This window comes from Ailuropoda melanoleuca, chromosome 5 (assembly GCF_002007445.2).
Source record: "Ailuropoda melanoleuca isolate Jingjing chromosome 5, ASM200744v2, whole genome shotgun sequence".
In the NCBI taxonomy this organism is placed as follows: domain Eukaryota; kingdom Metazoa; phylum Chordata; class Mammalia; order Carnivora; family Ursidae; genus Ailuropoda; species Ailuropoda melanoleuca.
In genome coordinates, this window is record NC_048222.1 from 94,525,571 (window position 1) to 94,550,419 (window position 24,849).

A 24,849-nucleotide genomic window follows, 5' to 3' on the forward strand; every position below is an offset into this window, starting at 1 on the left:
AGATGAACTTTAGGTCTCCTGCTCCTCCGCCATCTTGGCTGTAAGTGTAGAATTAGACATAATTGTTGAAGTGTAAGATGAGGTAACAGAGAAGGAGAGGCACAAATATATATATATATATGCATATATATATATGCATATATATATATACACACATATATATGCATATATATATATACACACATATATATGCATATATATATATATTTGCATGCTGTTGGTTTTGCAGTTTTTGAGATTGAGGTTGTATATTAAATCCACATTTGTTTATTATACTACTGACGAATTAGATTAAAAATGTGGTCTTAATTCTACTACTTTTTTGTGTATTTTTATTTATCATGCTGTTCTTTGCTCTTTTTTTTCCTTTCCTGACTTCTTTTTACCCTTTCATCATCTTTGATTTATGTGCTTTTATTAGAATGTGTGTATGAATTGGATTTGATTGTCTGTTTTGGACTTGGAGTTCACAGTCAATCTGAGTAATCTTGCCCATCTACATTTCTGATTCTGATAAACTACCAGATTTTAACTCATAGAGTATTATTTAACTCCAGTATTTTTCTGTTCTGGACTTCCTTTTAGGCATGTGTAGGAGCCAATTGAAGTAGTTTCTATGTCTCCTGAAAGTATTTTCCATATATTTAGAATCTGTGTATGAGTTTTGTTTTGTATGACCTCCTCTTAGTAACATCTTTCAAGTCATTAATTTTCTCTTCACTGATTAAAATTTATTCTGTTGTATGACTTACACCCAGTATTTTTAGGTAGACTTTACATTTGATTTTATTTTTTTTTAAAGATTTTAGTTACTCATTTGAAAGAGCACACACAAGCAGGGTGAGCAGCAGACAGAGGGGGAGGGAGAAGCAGACTCCCTGCTGAACAGGGAGCTTGATTGGGGCTCTATCCCAGGACTCTGAGATCATGACCTGAGCTGAAGGCAGACACTTAACCATCTGAGCCACCCAGGCACCCCTACACTTTACATTTTAGAGCAGCTCTTGGATCAAATCAAAATTGAGAAGAAGGTATATCTCCTTCCTACACATATGCACAGCTTACTCTGTCATCAGCATACCTCAGTGGTACTTTTGTTACAATCATTGTATCTACATTAATGCATCATTATCATCTAGAGAGTCATAGATTACATTTGGGTACAACTCTTGGTGTTATACATTCTGTGGATTTGGACAAATGCATGGTGTACTTTCATTACTCTAAAACTCCTAAATTCCCACTATCCCCTGGCAACCACTAATCTTTTTACTGTCTCTATAGTTTTGCCTTTTCCATATTGTCTTTAGTTGGAATCATACAATATGTAGTCTTTTCAGGTTCCCTTCTCTCACTTAGTAATAGACATGTAAGTTTCCTCTGTGTTTTTTCATGGCTTGATAGCTCATTATTTTCAGTGTTGAATAATACTCTGTAGTACGGACGTATCATTATTTATTTATCTCTTTATCTATTCACCTACTGAATCTTTGTTACTTCCATTTTATTGGCAATTATGAATAAAGCTGCTATAAATATCTGTGTGCAGGTTTTTATGTTTGTTTGTTTTTGTTTTTTTTTCCTTGTACTTTTGTTGTTATCTCCAAAAAGCAAATCTGAGGTCATCTAAATTTTCTCCTATGCTATCTTCCAGCAGTTTTATAGTTTTGCATTTCACATTTAGTTCTAGGCTGCATTTTGAGTTAACCTTCCTGATGAGTTTAAAGTCTATGTGTAGATTGATTTATTTATGTATTTTTACATGTGGATATCGAGGTGTCCAGCACATTTTGCTATATTGATTTTGCTCCTTGTCTAACATCAGTAGAGTGTATTTGTGTGAGTCTGTTTCTGGACTCTATTCTGTTAAGTTGATCTATTTGTCTCTTCTTTCACCAATACCATACTGCTATGATAATTGTATTTCCAGTATTTTTAATTTGTTCCTTTTCATGGCTATTTGCTTATTTTATTTGAACTAGGTGGTTTATTTTTTTTTCCATAATGGCTTGTTACTTAAATTTTTAAAAAAATTTTTTTCTGCCAGTACCATGCTGTCTTGATTACTACAACTTTGTAGTATGCCTTGATATCTGGGATTGTGAGACCTCCAGTGTTGTTTTTCTTTTTCGAGATTGCTTTGGCTTTTCAGGGTCGTTTGTGGTTCCATACAAATTTTAGCATTGCTTTTTTAGTTGTGTGAAAAATGCTGTTGGTATTTTGATAGGGATTACATTAAATCTGTAGATTGCTTTGGTTAGTATGGACATTTTAAGAATATTTGTTTTTCTGATCCATGAACATGGAATGGTTTTCCATTTGTGTCATCCTCAGTTTTTTTCACCAATGTTTTATAGTTTTCATAGTACAGGTCTTTCACCTTCTTGGTTAAGTTTATTCCTAGGTATTTTATTCTTTTTGGTGCACTGTAAGTGGGATTAATTTCTTAATTTCTCTTTCTGCTACTTCTGTAGAAATGTAATGGATTTCAGAATATTGATTTTATGTGGCACCTGGGTGGCTCAGTCATTAAGCATCTGCCTTCGGCTCAGGGCGTGATCCCGGTGTTCTGGGATCGAGCCCCACATCAGGCTCCTCTGCTGGGAGCCTGCTTCTTCTTCTCCCACTCCCCCTGCTGTGTTTCCTCTCTCGCTGGCTGTCTCTCTCTGTCAAATAAATAAATAAAAATCTTTAAAAAATAAATAATACAAATAGTTGCCCAGGATTTGTTATGTATATGTTGCATGTATGGTGAGAGTCATACTAAGGAAAACCTCAGTTCTGCTTTCTTTCCCATTTCATTGAGTTTTCCTTCTATACTACATAATTCACAAAATACAATATACAAGCATCCTCCATTTTTTGCATATATGTATGATATATGTATGTATGATATATTTACATTATGTAAACATATATATGTAAAAGCAATGCAAACTCTTCTTTTGACCTAACATGCATATCCATTCCCATCCCATTTCTCTGTTACCTTTTGCAATAAAATGCCTGGAAAGAATTTTTCTCTATACTCCCTGTCTCCAATTTTTCTCTCTCCACTTTCTCTTACACATACACCAAGGTAAAAGCCTTCACAGTTCCATATAATCTGCACTTATAAGTGACACTAATGGTTTCTGCATCATTAAATCCAGTGAACTGTTTCTAGCTTCATGTCATTTCATTTCTCAAGAACATTTACATCTCCTTTCTTATTATATGCCTTTTTTACTTAGCTTCAAGAACATCGCACTATAGTTTTCTTTATATAAGTGCTGATTCAGTCTTCTTTGATGCTTGCCATTCATCTCACTGATTCATCTCTTCCTTCCTTATGATGTTACCCAGTTAAATGCCATCTATATAGCATGATAGCATCCTTTAGCCAAGAGTCTCTCTTGATCTAAGGGCTCATAATATACAATTTTCCGGTGCTGGAAATAGAAAGTTGGAGAAAGAAATGACCTTATCTTTTAAAATGCTTGATTAATAAAAGAAGAAATTATTTTGTCAGATAACAGATAAAAGAAGACTGTGTTTATGTGTATCAAATGTATTATAAATAATACACATATAGTCTTCTACATGTGTTTATTATATACACATATGTGAATGTTTTAATTAAAATAAATGCTTTATTTTTTAACTTTAAAAAAAGAGTCTTAATTATATAAAAATCTTAAAGTAACTTAATATGATACATGTTAATACAAAAAGTAGGGTTGGCGATGTTGACAGAGAGAGACAGAGTGAGAAGACTTGAGCATGTGGAAGATTGCTACCGTATACTTAAAAAAAATATTCTGTTGAATTCTATGAGTACTGTTTTGCATAATCTTAATTAAAATTAAATGTCTACATTGATGATATAATTGTTGATTTAAAATGGATGTGGTATATTTTTGCATTGTACAGAAGTATACTTTATGAATTTTGTAGAGGGCTGGTAAAATGTCCATATAGTGATATTTTTCTGTTCCTTATTCTATCATTTTTCCCTACAGCCTCTTCATATCTTTCTGATCTTCTTAAGTCATGGAAGAAAATATGTATATATTTTATATATACATTTACATATCTGCATACATATGCATGTGCATATTTATGCATGTTACATAAGAATGTTCCTGCAAACACAAGCATAAATGTACTCTCTGTACAGAGTTACTACCAAGTACGTCTATACAAATGCTGGGACAAGAACAATGAGAGTTACCATTTTGTATCATTTTTTTGTGTCCCTTATTTCAATAAATCTATTAGCTGCATGGTAAAAATAATCTCCGATCACATGGATTGCTCTATGAAACAAACATCTCAATTTTATAGACAAACCAAGGGAACAGCTGTCACATAATCTTACTCCAGGATTTTCAGTACAGCATAACAATTATAAGGCAGGACACTCTGACTAATGTAGCTGACATGTAATCAGCTTCCACTGTTGCTTTGGCCAAAATGATGTGCATTAAATTTTGAAAAAAAAATCTTTATTTGAGGAGGAAATTATTTCTAAATGGATTTGCATTAGGTGAAACAATATTTTTCATAATTATAATGCTATTCTGAAAGGATGCCGCAAGTAAATTTTTTGCCTGATGAAATTATCTGTATCTATAATCTATCATAATTATTTCAGAAGTCAACATCAGTCAAAGGTCTGTGCAGAAAAATGAATACTAGTATTTTCAAAATTCCAACTTCTAAAAATTTCTGAGCATCCATTAATAAGACAACAAAACGTCAGATAAGGGCTGTGTGACTAGAGAAAGTTATAAAGATCAGCAGATTGTCATCTTTATGTATTTGTGTTTAGCATCTATATAGAATTTATTATGTGCTATATAAATACTAACTCATTTAATCTTGATACCAATACTGTGAAGGAGTAATTCTTATTACTTTCATTTTACTTTATTTTTTAAAAGATTTTATTTATTTATTTGACAGAGAGAGAGCGTGCGAGTGCCCGCACACTAGAGAGAGAGAGACAGACAGACAGAGAGGGAGGGAGAGTGCACACAGCAGGGCTAGCAGCAGAGGGGGAGAGAGAAGCAGGCTCCCTGCTGAGCAAGGAGCCTGATCAGGCTCAATCCTAGGACCCTGGGATCATGATCTGAGCCAAAGGCAGACGCTTTACTGACTGAGCCACCCAGGAGCCCCATCTTATTACTTTCATTTTAAAGATGAGAAAACTGAAGTACAGAGAGGTTAAGTAATTCGCCATGGTTGCACATCTGGCACATGGCAAGCCTAGCACTTGAAACTGGGTATTCTGATTCCAGAGTCTATGCTCTTAAATAGGACTTTATGTCTAATTTAAGTATTAAATACTATGATTAATTTAAAGGGGTAGTCTATCACTGTTATCTCATATGAGGAATAACCCTGCCACATATTAGGGAAAATTAAAATCTGAAGAATGAAACTAGAGAGAAAGAACATAATTCATGGAAGTTGAAGGACTGAAAATGGAAAAGATGGGGGAAAAGGATATGATATAGAAACAAGAAACCTATTTCATGGTCACAAAGTAAAATAATCTTAGTTCCTAGGAAGAGGATCTGTTTTCAGCTTTCTGTTGTCCTTGGTATGATTTAAATAACACTAGATTAGAGAGTAGAGATTAAAATTCAAATTCTTTTTCTGCCAAGTAATGCATATGTTATCTAGGACAAATTGTGTTTTTCAAGAGTTGTTCTATCATTTTTATAAGGTTCCTTGAAAATCTCTAATTCTGTGCGGTGAGATTGTCAAATTGTAGGGTTTGCTTTAAGAGAATATAATTCTATGAATCAGAATAAGCAAAAATTGTATTTTTAATTTATCCTCATGTATGTCTACATATATAGTATAATACTTCTCTTATGACTTACGACAGTGAGTGCACATTTACAGGCAGCCTACATGAGCGTGAGTTTTTTTGTTTGTATTTCTCTTTTAGCGTGCTTCTCTTGTTTTCCCCCGCTAGTAGTAATATAGTTTTATTATCTCTTGTTACAGCTATGATACCAATTTTTAAAGTGAAATATATAGAGTACAGTGAACATAAATGACCTAAGGTCTTGTTTTTGCCTCTTGTTTATAGGGGAAAAAAATGACACTTTTTCAGATTTCTGTCTTTGGACACTTTTTATCTCATGCAACTTGTTCAAGTTTTTGACACTGTACAACTTATGTCCTAATATTTTGTAATTATATTTGTATGTTTGCTTTGTCTTTAAAACTTGGATATTTTCTACCCATATTAATCAAATAAATGCTCATTTACAGATTTCATTCTTATATTCTAATCTTTCTGCTGACTTCATCTTGTCTTATTTTCACAGTTATTATTTTTTTCTGGAGGCAATTTCATTTCTTTATGGCATAAGTTGATATGTAAGTGAATAATAAAAAAAAATATGACTTAAGAAACTAGAGTACTAGACTAGACAGCATGGCTTTGAAAACATTTATAATCTTGGTTTGTCCTTCTCTTTACCTCCTTCCTGATATTAGCTAACATCTGTGAAAGCTCTGAGTTGTTTTCTATAATAAAAAAAGAAAAGAAATGGTTTTTTGTGAATGATTTCGTCCTATCTTGAGTCCAAATCCTTCCATTCCTAACCTTAAGGTTTTTACAGACTGTTAAATTATCATATGTTCTATGTTTTCTAGAAGAAAACATTGATTTCAGTTTGCAATAATAAGAGGAAAGTTCTATCAACTCTTAGAAGGAGATTAAGTGAAAACTGACAAAATGTGATTGGAATTTATGGACAGCATTGCTTATGTTAGAAAGAAATAAAAATCTTAGCTAAAAAATCTAAAGATTTCTAGTTTTTAAAATAATATAAAGGAAAGCTCAAAGAAATATGGTTATTTTTATCAAGAGTATATAGTGTTATAGCTGTAAATGCTTTAAAAAGGAGAAAATCATCAACAATTTTAAACATTGCCAAAATATACTGTATATTCTCTCTCTCTCTAAATGTTATATACATAATGTAATATGAAGTGTAACATACATGACATATATATGCACACACATATAATGTAATATATATATGTTCAGGTAGATATCTTGAAGTACTATCCAACCAAATGCTTTTTCCTATGTATAATAGTAATCAAAATTAAATATAAATAACTTACATTGTGGTAACTTTATATTAAATACCTCTTTATATGTCATATTAACAAGCATATGATAAAGATGAAATGTATATCTTGGAAATAATATTTTTTATCTGGCTTTTTTCTCTATAAGGGGGAAAGAACTTGAACCCCTTTTCTTTAAAAATAAAAGGAAATTTATGCTAATAATATATATATATATATTATATATACAAAATACACAATACCTAATACATAATAATACATGTATTAAAATGTATTATACTTTTAGGGTAAATTTGACTAGGAACTCCTATAGTACTATTGGTTTCCTTTCCTCTTTTTAATTTTATTTTTTTAAGATTTTATTTATTATTTAGAGAGAGAGACAGCATGCATGGAGGGGGAGGGGCAGAGTGAGAGGGAGAGAGAGGGAAAGGGAGAGAATCTCAAGCCGACTCCATGCTGAGCAGAGAGCCCCACACCAAGCTCCATCTCATTACCCTGAGATCATGACGTGAGCTGAAATCAAGAGTTGGACACTTAACTGACTGAGCCACTTAGGTGCCCCTCCTTTCCTCAATTTTAAATGAAAGAATATTTGTTTACATTTAAAAACTACCTTCTATTTGAAAAATATTAATTTTATCTAAATAAAAACTTGATTAAATTTAAACAAATAAAAAAGTCTGAGACTGAAGCTTGCATCTTCACCAAAGGTTCTCATATCTTTTCATTATTTGTTTTGAATTTGTAAATACCCTCGTACACTCAGAGCTTTTAGTATTATTTAAAGCTCTTCAGTGTTACAGCTATTCACTCCTTACATTCTGGAAAAATAAACTTAAGGGACTTAGGTAAGTCTTTCTGAATATTTCAGTAATGGCATATTTTGCCTGACAATTTATTGAAGGGTGCTAAAACAGAGTTTTAAAATTAATTAGGGAACAATTTCTTAATTATCTAGATTGTGGTTTTTTGGTCCAAAGAAATAATTCTTATCTGTATCTCCTTCGAGTGTTTCTAAATGTAGAACATAAGGAGATTTAAATTAGTAGTTCTAAGAACTACTAATAGTTTGAGTAATTAACCATCGGTAGGAGATTAAACACAATTTTTGACTTCTGACTTAGGAAAAAACCTTATAGGGCATATGATAATGACCATATTTCATATATCAGAAGGCTCTGATTTTGTATCTATTCATAAAAGAACATTCTTCCTATGAAGAGAAAGAACCAGTTAATTTATCAAAAAGTTGATATATGGGGCGCCTGGGTGGCACAGCGGTTAAGCGTCTGCCTTCGGCTCAGGGCGTGATCCAGGTGTTATGGGATCGAGCCCCACGTCAGGCCTCCTCTGCTGTGAGCCTGCCTCTTCCTCTCCCACTCCCCCTGCTTGTGTTCCCTCTCTCGCTGGCTGTCTCTATCTCTGTTGAATAAATAAATAAAATCTTTTAAAAAAAAAGTTGATATAATTATTTTTCCTTAATTTTCGGATGTCTTGTAATAATATGGCATAACTTTAAAAAATCCATTTATGCTGATTTTTCATTTGAGAATATCATATTATTTTTTAAAATAATTCTTTGCTTTTCTTTTTTCTTTTTTTTAAATTCAATTAGCCAACATGTAGTACATCATTAGTTTTTGATGTAGTGTTCAGTGATTCCTTAGTTGCGAGTATAACACCCAGTGCTCATCACATCACGTGTCCTCCTTAACGTGCCTCACCCAGTTATCCCATCCCCCCACCCACCTCCCCTCCAGTAACCCTCAGTTTGTTTCCTAGAGTTAAGACTCTCTCATGGTTTGCCTCCCTCTCTGATTTCTTCCCATTCATCCTTCTCCTATCATCCTCTGCTCTGTTTCTTATATTCTACATATGCTTTTCCTTTTATGCAAAATGTTTCCCTTCTAAATTATCTAAGGGTGGACTTTTATCTTCTGAAAACAAACAAAAAAAAATTTGGAATCAACATTCTTTCATATCTTAAAGCTCTTCCTCCTGGAAATAAAAGTAAAAAGTAATTTTAGAATATTTTAGTACTTAAAATCAGGATGTTTTCACCCGATTAAAGAAATATTTTACTTGTCTGGTTTCTTAGATAATTATGTGATTGATACAAAATAATGTCTAAATTGCTAATGGAAGTAAACGTTTGTTGCTATAAATATAATGATTAGGCAACTAATCAGGTTGCAAGTAGACTATGTTTGTCATTATTTGCTTTATTCATATTTTGATTGAAACAAATTGGATAATCCAGAAGAACCCTTAAGATTGCTTTTACTCCATTAAGTCTAGAACAGATTCCTCAGCATTTAGCCTTTTGTTTCTTCTGTGTACCATTCTCTAACATCTTGTTTATCTGTCCATAGTAAAAAAGGCTAATAGGAAATAAGGAGGTGTAACAGGTTCAAAGATAATGAAAAAAAAGTACACATCCACACAGCAAACAGAAGGAACAATATAAGCAAAGAGAAAAAAAGTCCGCAGCCACATAAATTACCACCAGCTACAGCCCAATCAGTAAGACCCTCCAAAACCATGTGTTCTTGTGCATTTTTGTACTCTTAATTAATTCATTCAACACATTTATTCCAAAAATATCAATTGTGCACCTAATACAACCAGGCACTGTTCTAACCCATTGGGATTTCACAATTAAGAGAACAGATGAAGATACTTGCCCTTTGGAACTTGGGAGTTATGTTCTGTGTATACCAATATTGTATGCTTAAGGAACTTGAATTTATCTACTTTGTTTTGTGTTTTTAACTTTTTTAAAATTAAACTTCTATATAGCATATAAAGAGTTAAAAACCCATCTCCTTGGTGTAAGTAAATTCCTATTCAATCTTTTATTCCTTTGAGGTCCTTATTTCTCCTACCACATATTTGTCTCTGGATTTACCATCCAAAATCCCTACTTTGAATATAGTTCTTTTAAATTTTATTGACTGTTCTGTATTTATTAGAATGGAAGCCACTGTACATATCAAACCCATATAACACCTTTATTATGCATTTGTATATATATAATTAAAAGAATCTTTCAAACAAATTCCTATTTACCACCCAGCTGAAGACAATGGGTCACTGATATGTTTTGCAAGCCCATAGTGGGCTCCTCCTCAAATCAATCTGCTTCCTTTACTGATTTTTACTCGTGCTCCCAAATTTTATTTTTCACCTCACTTGCATTTCTTAAACATTTATCAAATATATATTTAAAAACTTATTGTTTAATTTATCAGGTGTGACCTTTCCAGTCCCTATTTATTTATTTATTTATTTATTTATTATTTATTTATTCATTTATTTATGTGGAGCCCAATATAGGGCTTGAAATCACAACCCTGAGATCAAGACCTGAGCTGAGATCAAGAGTCAGACAACCCCTCAGTCCCAATTTCTTGGGACTGAATTTTGAATAGGCAGTTTTCCCACTGATCTGCAGTGGTCCCTCTGAAATATGAAGTTTAAATAAGAGTGTTTGTATATATATATCAGTTTTCTATTTGGTGACGCTACCTTTGCCTATTCTGGTACCAAGATGAACATTTTTTTTAAAGATTTTATTTATTTATTTGACAGAGATAGAGACAGCCAGCGAGAGAGGGAACACAAGCAGGGGGAATGGGGGAGGAAGAAGCAGGCTCATAGCAGAGGAGCCTGATGTGGGGCTCAATCCCATAACGCCGGGATCACGCCCTGGTCGAAGGCAGACGCTTAACCGCTGTGCCACCCAGGCGCCCCCAAGATGAACATTTTTAAGCCTTTGTTAAGGTATTTCTGCTCAACTTTTTTTTTTTTTACTTGTTGGCACGATATCAAATCTTTCTATTCAGTGTGTGAGCGTCGTATGCCTTTACCTTATTGGGATCTTTTTAAATGTCCTATAAGAAAACCTTCAGTTTTTATAAAATGAATTTTATATCATATTTTGATTTATTCCTAGGTACCTTTTGCTGTATCATAAATTCTGTGTTACTTTTTCTAATGGATTATTTCTTATATATAGAAGTGAAACTTTTTTTGTATACTGAAATTACACCCGTATATTAATCCATAATATTTTGGCTATAGATTATTATGTGTATTCTATGTAGATAGAAGTTGTGTTTTTCATTTAATATTTTATTTACTGCTATTTAAAGATTTTTTAAAAGATTTTAAAGAAGATTTTAAAAATTTCTGTGAAATATTCTGTAAAATATACCGTTTCTCCATTAGTAATGACAGTAACTAAATGCGGTTTCTGCTACTGATTGGTTACGTATAGTAAATATTATGAACTGATCATTAGATTTAATAGAACAAAATCATTGGTGTCTTTGACAGAAGTATTTGGAGTGGAGTAATTGGGGCGAACATTTGACTAAAAGTGGCTTTAAGAGAAAGTTGGAATGAGAGAGCTAAAGAATATTGGTGTATTAGTTTCCTATTGTTGCTATTACAAATTATCACAAACTTAGTGGCTTAAAACAACTCTACAGTTTACTTCTCTTACAGTTTTGGAGCACACAATTTCTAAAATATGTTCCTTATGAAAGGTCTAGAGAATAATTTGCTTTCTTGACTTTTCTACTTTCCAGAAGCTGCCTGGATTTTTTTGGCTAATGGGCCTGTCTTGCATCTTCAAAACCAGCAGCCTGCATTTTTCAGTCTCTCTTTCTTTCTCTCTCCTTCCCTTGTCACATGGCCTTCTGTCTGACTCTAGCTTTACTACCTCTTTCTCATAAGAACTCTAGTGAATGCATTGGGCCCATCCAATAATACAGTATAACTTGTGTCTCAGAATCCTTAATCATATTTGCAAAGTCTTGTTTGCTTTATAAGGAAACATATGTACAGGTTCTAGGGGTTAGGATGTGGACCCTTTCGGGGAATTGGCATTATTCAATGGCATATGACATACTTGGTACACATAATTCTTTTTAACAGGCTTTTTGTTTTGTTTTGTTTGTTTGTTTTTTACAAATGAAGAAATGAAAAAGACATCAAAATTTATGAGTGATCCCCTACTGTATAAAGCTGATGAATAAGATTAATCCACATCTTAATTTTCCAAAGCTTACATTTGAGTTTTTGCTTCCCTTTATTTATTCACTAATTAATTCAGCATACATAGTCTGTGCCATGAACTCATTACTCTGTTTTGTATATGAGTGTTAGGCTTTCTTCCTTTCTTTCTTTCTTTCTTTCTTTCTTTCTTTCTTTCTTTCTTTCTTTCTTTTTCTTTCTTTCTTTCTTTCTTTCTTTCTTTCTTTCTTTTTTTTGTTTTGTTTTTATTTATTTATCTGACAGAGAGAGACAGCGAGATAGGGAACACCAGCAAGGGTAGTGTGAGAGGGAGAAGAAGGTTTCCCCTGGAGCAGGTGGCCTGATGTGGGGCTCGATCCCAGGACACTGGGAATGTGACCTGAGCCTAAGACAGTCTCTTAACGGCTGAGCCACCCTGGTGCCCCGAGTGTTAGACTTTCTTTCTAGACCGAGAGCACATTTCAGGAGTGACACAGTTAGTATCAGGTAGATATTATGGGAAGTTTCCTAAATTTCATCACATTTAAGCTGAGACCAGAAAAAATGAATAGAAGTTAGTAAACAAGCAAAGGAAATGGATATGGGCTGGATGATGGTGTGATCTGAGGAAGAGGAAAATTCCTGGGATTAAAAAAGGAGATGTATATATTGAAGCCAGAGAATCAGTGCCTATTTGAAAACCGAGAAAACTCCAGTATGGGTATAACGTGAAGCAGATAATGCGAATGGGAGGTTGAGGGGCAGGAAAAAAGCTCATGAAAGTTATTACTGGGACATTGTGGCCTCTTGATTTTTTACTTTTCTCTGACCCTTTGCATCTCAGTATCCTTTACTTGTTCTTTTCCCATTCCCCATCTATTAAATATTGATGTACCCTGGGAATCAGTTTGCTTTTCTAACTACACACTTTTCATAGGTTTATCTTCAACCACTATGCCTTAAAAAATCACCAATTAATTGACAACACTCAAATCTATGTCTTCATCTCCTTTCATATTATGCCCATTATCAATTTATTGCCTCAGCTTCAAATTCACCCTATAGCACCTGCTCTGAAACGGACTCTTAAGTTTTTCTTATTTACAAATAGCCGGAAGTTAAGCTTTGTCAGTAGAGGTCACAGAGAGACACTGCAGGAGAAAGAGGATTACTTTTCCAGTTTTGTATGTTTCTTATTTTGCCTTTCATTGCTCCTATTGAATGATCAATGGTATGAGTGTGTAGAGACTGGTGGTGCCCTGCCTCAGCTGCATTCCTGAGCATGCTGTCTGTCAATGACTGTGTGGTGCTGGCCTGAACACAGTGACCACCTTCCTGAGGCCCTAGTGATGCAGATGCCACATACCCCAGGCCTCATGCCCACAGAAGCACCCAAGCCTATCTGTGTGCCCATAAACCAGCTTAGACTCTTCTCCCTAGAAAGTAAATTCCTGCTGCCTATGGACCACCTCTGACCTGGGAAACAACAAATATCTCTACTATCCAGTGGGCAATAAGCATATATTCTCAATTAAAGGCTGAAATCCAGCCTTAAGGAGGAGCCCCCCTTCCAAGTTTATCCTTACTTGATGTTTTCCTAGGGTACTCTTTTGAGTTCTTTTTAATCCTTTGTAGTTGCCCTCCTATCAGAGCTTAATAATTCTTTAATATTAAGCACCCCTGTTTAAATTAATATGGGTTTCTATTGTCTGAATAGACACAGACTGATGTATACACTGTGTCTGAAAATGAATGCTTATGTAATTTAAATATGAATGGATTAAATTGGAAATCAGCCACTCTATTCATTACCAATATCCTCTTTTTTATTCTATTATAAAAAAAATATTACCAGTATCCAGAAACCTAAGGACCATTCTAAAATTTTATAGCTACCTCTGACTTTGTATCCAGTGATCATTAAATATTATCTATCCTGTTTATTAAGAAACTTTGGTCCCTCTATCTACTCTTGTTACTGTCAGAGAACATGATTCACTTTTGGTTCTTCATCTATAAACAGAAATGATAAATAATTCTAAGATCACAGTATTATAGAAACTTTATCAGTCATGTAGCATATTACTCTGACAATAGGATGAAAGGAATTTTGCCCTTTTTTGTTCTTAAGACATCCTCATTTTCTGATTTTTAATCATTCCGTGTTGGTAAGATATTCAGTCTCCTCATTGCCAAGCCCACTTGAACCAGCATCCTCAGTTTTTTTTAAAGGTTTTAAATGTTTGAAGTAATCCAGTGTATTTAAGAAAGGGGTCTGTCATTCTCCATTTATATCAGACACTGTAGACACGTTCAATTTGTAAACCAGTATGATCCCATAAAATCTGGCAGCTATTTGATTTCTATGTCAAACACATGAATGAGCTCTGTTCCTGAAGCTTCCAAGATCACAGCATTCAGCATAAGATGCCTTATAAACTCTAAGCACATTTCTCCATCCTCCATCTGCTCAGATAATTTAACAAGTCCACCTCAATTAATCTAGACCTTCACAAATAAGAGAGTTGTCTTATGTATACTTGACAACTGCTGCTTTTTACTGTGTAACATAAAAGCTACCAAAGCAAGGAAAAGCAGTGCGTTAGACAACTCTGGAGATGGATAAGAGAAAATAAATACAGCAGTGATAACAAAAAACACATTTTTATTTTAATATTTTATGAGAAAGAAAGCACCATTTTTATTATTTTCATTGAAATGGGTAAGTACAGTGGCTCTTTGGCTAGTTCTATACTTTATAATGTTAGATAATTATCTAAGATGTTTACTAATCTGTATTATATAGAGAAGTCTCCTTATAACTGTTACAGTTTGTTGAAGGTAAAATGTAACTTTTCACGCAGTTGTTTCAAGAGACTCCCAATAATGTTTTGCATTTCACATATTAGAAACAAATAGTGGTCATTTTACATCTTTGAAGCAGGAGCAATGACGTCAGCCTTGCATTACAGAGGATTTCATATTAGTCAGCCCTGAGTTAGGGTGGATCAGTTAAATGTCTTTGGTTGTAAACAGGAGAAACCAACTTCATCTTAATTCAGAAAAAGAATTTTCTTACTTTGTGTAATCCTGTGTTGACATAAGTAAGCATCCTACTTCACAGTTTCCACATGCCTCGTGATACTCAAATAATTTGGCAGTAGGGGGTAGGATTCCCCTTAGTTATTTCCAAGATCCAGGTGCCACAGTTGGTAGAGCCACTGTTGTGCAACTGCATATCATGGGGAGTTATCATCTCGTCTTGGTCTTTAAACAGCAGCCTCACTGCTGTTTCCCCATCTCAGTGTGAGTAAACATTTCCAAATACTCCACATTTCCTAGAGGATCTTTTGATTGCCCCAACTCCTGGAACCCATTTGGTGAACAGTTATATTCTTGATTGCAAGCAAAACATAATTAGTCTGACCAAACCGAGAAAAAAAAAGGATCTAGGTATTTCAAAAGCCAAAAAATAAGGATCGAACAAACTGGCTCAGAAAGGATAGAAATTACAGCAACTCTAATGATTTAGGTCAAGGATCAGCAAACTTTTTCTTACAGAGCCAGATAGTCAGTATTTTAGGTTTGTGGGCCAATTGATTACTGTTTCAACTCCTCACCTCTGCCATTGTAGTGTGAAATCAGCCATATCCAATATGTAACCAAGTGAACATGGCTATGTTCCAGTAAAACTTTTTATAAAAACAGGAGACTAATTCTTTTGCCAGAGTTTGCTGACATCTGATCTACATAGTAGCAAGGAATAAATGAATTCTTTTGATTTTCTTTGTGCCATCTGTCCAGGATTCGAGACTCTTACTGTACTTAGTAACTTGACACTTTTCTGGGGCTAAGAAGATTCTTTGATTGACTAATGTATCAGCAGTGCATAGATTGGGAAATGGTGGTAGGAAGACTGGATAAAATATGATAAAATTATATTGTATTATATATTTCTATATATATATATATTTCTATAGAGATTCTTGTGGAGGAGAGCTAGTTTAAGAAAGAACTTCCTGAAATAATATAGAATGCACATTATTTGCAACTTTTAATGAAATCTGTGATGCAAAAACCTGAACCCTATGTTGGTAGATAGTCAGACTTTAGATTTTTAAGCATTTATGAATGAATTTGATGGTCTGCTACATGTTGCCATTTATTGTGTGCTCGGGAATGAAATGAATGAGAGCCCGGAGCGATTTAGACAATGAAGAAACCTTACTAATGGCCCAGCATCTAAATTTCAATAGTTTTATTGCTTTTTACCCATAATCAACACAGTAAGTTTTTATTATCAATCAAAAAAAAGTCACAAATATTTTAGCTATACTTAATTGAATTTTAAGTAGGAAGTTTATGTGCCAGAGATATTTATACATTCAGTAGAGATTTTCAAGTCTTATTAAACTGCTATCTTAGTAGACATGTATAGGATACCTTACATTGATTTAGCAGGAAGGTTGAAAGCTTTTAAGATGTAATGACTTTTTTACAGACAAAGGTTCTGTGATATCACATCTCTCTTTTGAATTCAATCAGGATTTTGCATTATCCAAAAAAGCTGTATCCTATTTAAAGAGTTTTTAATTACAAGGGCTGAACTGGATTGAAAATAGATGCATGGAACATTAAGGGACATAATTATCTATAGCTGACAATTGGTCCAGATGTCAGATGCACCACACCAATAGCTTTATATACAAAAATGTTTTTAGTTTAAGAGATTGATTTAACTATTTGAAGTAATTTAGGCACAGACAGTATTTTCAGAGACATAGAGATTGGGTACTGTCAAATCACTTGAATTTTAAATAATTTGAAATTTATGTTTGCAAAGGAACACATATGATGCTAAACATTTCTACATTAATTATTAGGCCAAAAACCTATTACATATCATGTCTGTATGTGAAACTAATATGGTGTACTATGGTTTATACCTGAAATTAATAGGATATTGTATGTCAGTTATACGTCAATAAAAAATTTTTAAAAACCCCTAATAGATATTTTCTTTTTCTTGTTTGATGTCTATATGTAGAGATCTAGAGTTTTCATTTTATGGGTTATAAATGGTGAAAAAAAAAAAAACCATGAAACGTTACCAACTTTAAAATCTTACAACTACTGATATTTACAATATTATATTATAACCTCATGTTGTCATTCATTAAAATAAAAAAGCAAAAAGTTTGACTTAGAAATGTCTTTACCCTCATATAGCTTGATGAGTCTTTAAAATCTTGTTAAGAGTGTGTTTGTGTTTGTGTGTGTATGTGATATGTGTCTATTCTATGTGGGGAGAAGCAGCAGTTCCTACAGTCACTTCCTGGGTTTTAGGGGTCTAAATGCCCATTGTTAATTCTGATCGGTATAGAGGTATTGCTATTACATCACTTAGTCATTATTCCAATCATTCATTCATTTATTTATTCATTATAATAACATTGAAAACCTTTGTAAAAATCTCAACAATGATCTCAACTCTCAAGGAACTTTTAGTCTCACGGGAGACCAAAATTGAATTCTTCCTTTCTTATAACTATGATTAATGAAAAAAATTCATCTTTTTGTTCTGCATTTTTTTACAAGTAATGCATTGATCATATTTTATTTTATTTCATTTTAAAGCTTTATTTATTTGAGAGACAGGGAGCATGTGGGGGAGGGGAAGAAGGAGAGAGAATTTTTAAAGTAGACTCTATGCTGAGCACAGAGCCCAACCCTGAGATCACGACCTGAGTAGTAACCAAGAGTTGAACGCTTAACCCATTGTGCCACCCAGGTGCCTCACATTGGTCATCTTTAAACAATTGACTACATCATTGAACCTATGATATTCCATCCCAAATGGACTGCCATCAATTTTATATATTTCATCTGTTCTTTTTTTTTTTTTTTTGAAAAATTTTATTTATTTATTTGACAGACAGAGAGGCAGCAAGAGAGGGAACACAAGCAGGGGGAGTAGGAGAGGGAGAAGCAGGCTTCCCGCGGAGCGGGGAGCCTGATATGGGGCTTGATCCCAGAATGCTGGGATCATGACCTGAGCCAAAGGCAGACGCTTAACGACTGAGCCACCCAGGTGTTTCTTCTGTTCATCTGTTCTTGACAATTCTTACTGTTCTGGTTATTTACTGCTTTGTAAAAACATCCCAGAATTTAGTGATACAAGACAATTATTTTGTATGCTCAAATCAGAATTTTAGACAGTCCTAAGGGGGGGGGCATTTGTCTCTGTTCAGTGATGTTTGGGGACTCAGCTAATCGCACATTATGGTGGTTGATACTTGCTGGTGGTTGACAAGCTGGTACCTTTTCTTGGCCTTCAACTATAATACTTGAAGTACATGTGGTCTCTCAGTGAGTTGGGGCTTTTTTACTATAGTAAATGGATTCCTAGAGTAGATGTCCCAAAGGACAGAACTTGGCAGAAATTATATTTCCTATTCTAACCTAGTCTTATAAGTTATGCCATGTTATTTCTGTATATTCTGTTTGATTGAGGCAGTTACAAAGACCCACCCAATTTCAAGAAAAGAGGAAATGTCTCTACCTTTTTCTGGGGCAAAGGCAAGTTTCTGGAAAGGCATGTGGGATAATCAGAAATAGTGTGTCCTTTATTGAAAAACACAATTTACTGAAGTTCACCATCCCGCTACAGTAACTTATTTGAACTGATGGTACCAGAGCAGAATCTAAATATGAGACTGGGTGCAGTTAGAAGCTGGAGGGACCTTGAGAAGAGTGTTAGTGAAAGCCTATAGGCTTTAAAGAGATTGTTAGAAAAAGCCTAATTGCCCTCAAAAGCCTGTTGCTGAGAACTTAAGTGAGAGATAGGTAAATGTTATTGGAAGTTGGAGAGGCAGGTGTTTCTTGTTAACAAAACGGAAGAAATTTGACAACACTGTTGCCTAAAGTAGTGTGGAGAGAGAAAATGCACCTAATTAACTGATGAACTAGTGAAGGATATTTCCGGGAAGAGAGTTAAAGATATGATCTGTTTTTTCCTTGCTGTCTATAGTAAAGTGTGAGAGAATAGAAATTAGCTAAATGAAGAACAGTAGTATGAAGTGCCATGGGTTTTCTTATTTAAAAATAAAACTCTGTGTTAGACCAAACCTCTCCAGAAAGCAAATGGTTCTAAAATTAAGAAATGGCTTAAGGCAGGGATTAAATAGTAGGTTTTTGTTGTTTTTTAAGGCTTTCAAATATATTCAGTAATACCTGAAATATTATGTATATATAATTTATATACTACATTTATATTTAAGATGCATATTCATCTTAAATGGAAGATTTATCTGTTCTACCTTGAAATGAACACTTTTTCCAAAATAAGCTATATAAAATGGGCATTTAGCTGATACCTAAGTTTCTATCAAAAATAAATTTTGGAAGTTTTTATTTAATATAATAATATTTAGATAGTTATAATAGGCTAAGTATATTAAATACTACTACAGGCAAATATTTATAGCAATGTTAATTTCTGAATAAAGAAACAATGCATTGTCATTTTATTTTATTCATTATTTTTAAAGATTTTATTTATTTATTTATTTGACAGAGAGAGAGAGAGCTTGCACAAGCAGGGGGTGCGGCATGCAGAGGGAGAAGGAGAAGCGGGTTCCCTGCTAAGCAGGGAGCCTGATGTGGGAATGGATCCCTGGACCCTGGGATCATAACCTGAGCTGAAAGCAGACACTTAACTGTCTGAGCCACCCAGCCTCAGTCATTTTAGAAAATGTAGAAAATCTAAGGAATAAAAGAAAAATATCCTACCATTCAGAAATAACTATCATCAATTTATATTGGCATAAATAATTTCTCCTGTTCATTTAAAAATACTTAATTTATGTCTAGATAAAATCAGCATAATTTTTTCATACCCAGTATGTATATCCTTATATGAATTTGAGCATAAATATTTATCTGAAATTGCCAAGCTCAGAGTCAAAAGAAGATCCTTAATAAGCAGCACAGGGATATATAAATATATTCTTGACAACATCTAAATACAAAATACAAAAATGTCCCTTGATAATATTATATTTGTCCTGTGTATCACCATCTTTATCATTCAATAGAAAAACGCAGGAACTTGCTTTTTAGTTATTGTAGCATAATTGACTTTCTGTAAGCATTTAATTTTCATCTATGAAGCATTTGGGGATGGAGAGTGAGGGTGGAATTCGTTTTTGAATCTAAACTGCATTTTTAATTTAAAAGAAGTAGATATCCGTATGCATGCTAATTTCTTATTCAAAATGTTGATTTGTGTGGACAAAGTATTGTCAAGATAAACAGGAACTTGAAATAACTGGTCAAAAGAAAAAAAAAGTGTTTTTCCCTGAAAAAGATAATGAGCAACAGGCTTTTAAAATTTTAGACAAATACTAAAGGTAATATCATGTATAATATGATATGCATCTTTCACTTCCAGTGTGCTCTGAAATTGAAAACGTAAAATGTTTACTCGAAAGTAACTACATAAGTATTCTCTTACATTTTATTCTTACAGAAAGAACATTCATGTTTGAAAGGCTTGGGCTTGATATCTACATGTTTTTTTGTTTGTTTTTTGTTGTTTTCTTTTTATAATATTCTTGTGCAAGTTATTCGGTAAACACGTTCCTCCATGTGTAAAAAGAGCACCTTTATTACCTACCTTGTCATGTTGTTGTGTGTCCTGAATGAGATAGTGCATGTGCAGGGCCCAGCCTGAACCTGGTTTCACACATAGTTATTTCCTTTTCTTCCTCTAATACAAACTGAGGATTGGTCCTTCTCTCCTTTACTTGCAGGTACTTCACATCGCAGTGTGTTTTTACCTCTCCGGATCATTATGAGCAGGTCAGGTACTGAAGTAGTAAGATACTAGGAAGAGAATGACTACCTATCTGTGATGTAAATTTCTCTTGTTTAAAGAGAAACCAGTTGAAAAAATAGAGATTCATTTCAAACCTAGTGGCTGAGGAGGCAATCTGTCCAGTGCAGGACTTTGGAAAGCTCATCGGTGCTGCAAATCACTGTTGAACTCAAATTGAAGACCTCAAGCATTGAGGCCTTGAAGTTTACATTCTGAAGTTGTACTGCTCTGATTCTAAAATTACCAACTGCCAAAGATTACTGACCACTCCCTTTTAAGGTTAAATCCAACTATGAAATGGTGTGACTTTTTTTTTTTATTCTGAAATGTTGATGGACATCATTAAGTGGCATCAATCCATGTAGTTGTGTTTAGCCAGGAGAGAATATATACCTTCTTGGACAGAGAGGCAGAGGGAGAGAGAAGAGGAAGTAGAAATGGAAGAGGAGAGAAGATAGATGGATATTTTAGATATATAACTGATCCAAGGAATGGTTAAAATAAGGCAGGGAAAAGAAAGCTAAAAAATGGCTTGATGCTAAGATCAGAGGTCATACATTTTCTTGTTTAACCTCTAGGTGCACTCTCATTTAAATCATTTATTTATTTGTGGATTTGTTTATTTAACCAATATTTATTTACTATTACTAACTGCCAGGCAGTGTCCTAGGCACTAGAGATACAATAAAAAAAGTTGACAAACAAGGTCTCTAGTCTTGAAAATTATATTCTAACATGGAAAATAATACACTACTTAAAAATTTAAAAATATGAAAAATAAAGTCACACATTACATTAAGTGTGCATAAAGAATGCATATAAGGTGGTGTGATAGAAAGTGATGAAGTAGTCATTTTGTATGTTAATGCTACAAAGTCCTTACTGAGGAGATAATATTAAAGCTGAGTTCAGAATTCCAAGAAGACAGATTTAAAGATTAAGAGCAATAGCCTTCTGGTGGTGCCTGGGTGGCTCAGTTCGTTGAGCAGCCTACTCTTGATTTTGGCTCAGGTCATGATCTCAGGGTCTTGGGATCAAGCCCAGCGGTGGGCTGCACACTCAGCAGGGAATGTGCTTGAGGATTCCCTCTCTCCCTCTGCCTCTTCCCTCTACCCACTCCCCACTCCCCACTTCTGCTCACTCTCTCTTTCTCAAAAATAAATAAATAAATATTTAAAGAAAGAGAGCAGTAGCCTTTTAGGCAGCAAGCTAATTATTGAAAAAGATGGAGAGCCATTTGGCATGCTAATGGAAAATGAGGTGGGAGTTGAGATTTGTTCTGCAAGAAAGCCATCAGGGCTTTGCTGGTGGAATGGATATGTGAAGAAGGAGCGGACAGACTAGTAATTTATTTGATTACTTATTTGATTATAATGCTGCTTACTTCCCTAGAGCTATGGAAGGTGATGATGTGGGAAAGCGTAGCTTAGTGTAGGTAGAAGGTTGTTGTGGGAATCTGAGGTTTTGTTTTAGTCGCATTAAGTTTGCATGTTATGTATCCCAGTGGAGAAGCAAAGAAAGCAGGTGTGAGTATATAAATCCAGAGTTCTTGGGACAGGTAAGAAGTGAATTCATAGATTTGGGAGTTATTGGCACAAATATTGTGTTTAAAGTCATAGAACTTGATGAGGTGGCCTACAAAGGGGACAGACACAAAGGTAAATCTTCCTATTTAAGGAGACAGATGAATGGAATTCAGGGAACGATAATAAGTATGCAGAAAGTAGGGTTGAAGAAACGGAAGGGGAAACAGTGATACCAAGAGTGCAGGCAAGGGTAGAATAACCAAAGGAAGCAATGTCACTGACCACTCAGAAGTCATTTATGAAACTGCAGTCTCAGTGGGATGTTGTGAGAAGTCTAGGGAGAGTGCCTACAGTAGGAAATATGAGATGGGGAGTGAAGACAGAAATCATAAAAACTTTGAAAGATTACCTGAAAGCAGAGGGAAAAGATGAGGTAGTATCTAGAGGCATGATGGGGAAATTTCTTATTTTTGCTTTTTTGTAGTTTGTTTTTGTTTTTTAATAGGGACATAGTGTTTGCATACTTATGAGACTACCCAGTGGAAAGGGAGAAATTGATAATGGAAAATGAAATTAATCATAGGAGAAAATTTCCTAATGTGAGCTTTTTTTGATGGGGGCAGGAAACTTTTCATTCGTAGTACTGGGAGGTCGTCAATATTATCAATGCATGCAATTTTAGGTAGAGTGATATTTTACTAGATAAACACAACATGAAGCAGTGCAGTGTTTATACTTTTAAGAAAACTACAATCACTGGATTTACTTCTGTCATTAAAGATGTATTTGTAAAGCAATTTTAAGTCAGTAACTAACTGCAGGATCATACTGTTTAACTGATTTTTGGCCGATTGATAATTTATAGCCATAAAATACTTTACATGAATTTATCATAAAAACTATTTCTCTAATAATGACAGATAATTCTGATCCATACAGTGAGTTATTTGGAAAGTAGAATAAATACTAGAAATACAATGAATTGTTAATTTAAACTGAAATAATTCAGTTTCCAAAAATGGTACACAAATTTGTCTTCCGTATTCATAAGAAGACTTTTCATACTATTTAAAATCTAAAACTATTATCAGATTACTACAGACCTTTTTACTAATAACAACTGAGTATTTTTTACTGTTTGAAATAGGATTATTTATGAAAGCAACTGTGTGCTCTAGCAATGACTAATTTCTCTGGGATTTATAGATATTTTAACTAAAGATACACATTATACTGAGATATTGTCAGTAGAACTTTGGAGTATGTAAGTTTTTTTTTTTTAACTAGTTAAATGAAGTCATTATGAAGAGAAACATTTAAATATGTTTATGTGCCAGAGAGGTGGCTTTTATTTATCTGTCTCTTTCTCCTTCATTTTTCTTTCTTTCTTTCTTTCTTTCTTTCTTTCTTTCTTTCTTTCTTTCTTTCTTTCTTTCTTTCTTTTCTTTTCTTTTCTTTTTTCTTTTTTTTCTTTTCTTTTTTTCTTTTCTTTCTTTCTTGTTTTAAATTTTTATTTAAATTCTAGTTAACTTATAGTGTAATACTGGTTTCAGGAGGAGGATTTAGTGATTCATCACTTATATATAACATCCAGTGCTCTTCACAACAAGTGCACTTCTTAATCCCCATCCCATCACCTATTTAGCCCATCCTTCACCTACCTCCCCTCCAGCAACTTTCACTTTGTTCTCTGTAGTTACAAGTTATTTATTGTTTGCCTCCAGAGTGAGGGCTTCTAAAAATATGATTGTTAGTTGTTTATGATTTCTCCTGGTAATAAATTGTTCATTAAACAAGTAATATACACCTGCTTTTACTATTCAAACAATGCAGATTGCCTACAGAGAAGTTTAATAATCTTTCAGTCTTTCCCCTTCATACCTCTTTTCTCTGAATTACTAAACTCTCTCAGGTAGTTCTGCACTTTTGAACAATTATTTCTGCGTTCTTGTGAATATATTCAGATTGATATCTTTACATGTAGAATTTCTCTTATTGTTTTTAATAGGAAATTTACTCTGCAACTTGTTCTATTCATTTATTATTATATTATATATATCATCACAGTCTGTGTGTGTGTGTGTATATATATATACACACACACACATATCTCTTCATCAAACATATATGTCGAACACTATCATTTATATGATTGTAATAGCTCTAAAGTAAAAGGAGTAAAAATATATTTACTATATTTACTATATTTACTATTTAATAACAATACTGAAAGCCTCTAAATTTCCTTATTCCTTATTCCTTTCAAAGTACCTCAATATAATATATATATTATATATTATATATATAATATTATAATATATA